Source organism: Orycteropus afer, unplaced genomic scaffold, assembly GCF_000298275.1.
Source record: "Orycteropus afer afer isolate SDZICR_OR568_19922 unplaced genomic scaffold, OryAfe1.0 scaffold00014, whole genome shotgun sequence".
Classification (NCBI taxonomy): Eukaryota; Metazoa; Chordata; class Mammalia; order Tubulidentata; family Orycteropodidae; genus Orycteropus; species Orycteropus afer.
The window spans coordinates 2,901,306-2,902,351 of NW_006921601.1; positions in this window are offsets into that span (position 1 = coordinate 2,901,306).

Genomic DNA, 1,046 nt, shown 5'->3' on the forward strand with positions numbered 1-1,046 from the left:
TCTGCCAATTTTTAATTGGGTTGTTTTTGTTGTTGTTGATGATGATGTGTTGAAGTATATTTATAAATTTTAGAGATTACTCCCTTGTCCAATATGTCATTGCCAAAAAATGTTTTGTAGTCTGTAGGGTCTCTTGTTACTGTTTTTTGGTAAAGTCTTTTGATGTGCATAAATGTTTAATTTTAAGGAGGTTCCAGTCATCCAGTTTGTCTTCTGCTATTTGTACATTTTCAATTATGTTTGTTAGTGTATTTATGCCATGTATTAGCACCCCTAAATTTGCTCCTATTTTTTCTTTGATGATCTCTATACTTTTAGTTTTTACCTTTAAGTCTTTGATCCATCTTGAGTTAATTTTTGTTTATGGGGAAAGATATGGATCCTGTTTCATTTTTCTGCAAATGGATATCCAGTTTTGCCAGCACTGTTTCTTAAACAGCATAACTCTTTAATGGGTTTGGCTCTTTGTCAGAGCAGCTGTCCATAACTGGACGGATTTACTTCTGAGTTCTCAATTCTGTTCCATGTTTCTGTTATCGTACCAACACTAGGATGTTTTGACTACCATAGTCGTATAGCAGGTTTTGAGATTGGAGAATGTGAGGCTTCCTACTTTTGTTTATCCAGGGACTTCTTCCTTTCAATATAAAGTTGATGATTAGTTTTTCCATCTCTTTAAAGAACAACAATGGAATGTGGATTGAGATTGCATTATATTTTTAGATTCCTTTGGGTAGTATTGACATTTCCACAATGTTAAGTCTTCCTATTCATGAGCATGGTATATTCTTTCACGTATGTAATTCTCTTTTGGTGTTTTGCAGTAGTGTTTTATGGTATTCTTTATAGAGGTCTTTTGTGTCTCTGGTTAGATTAATTGGTAAGTAATTCTTCTTCTGGGTGGTTGTTGTAAATGGTATTTTTTCCTGATTTCCTTACAGAGTTTTCTTTGTTAACGTAGAGGAATCTGACTAATTTGTGTATGTTGATCTTGTACCCTGTCACTTTTCTGAAACCTTCTATATACTGATTCCAGTTTTTTGTTT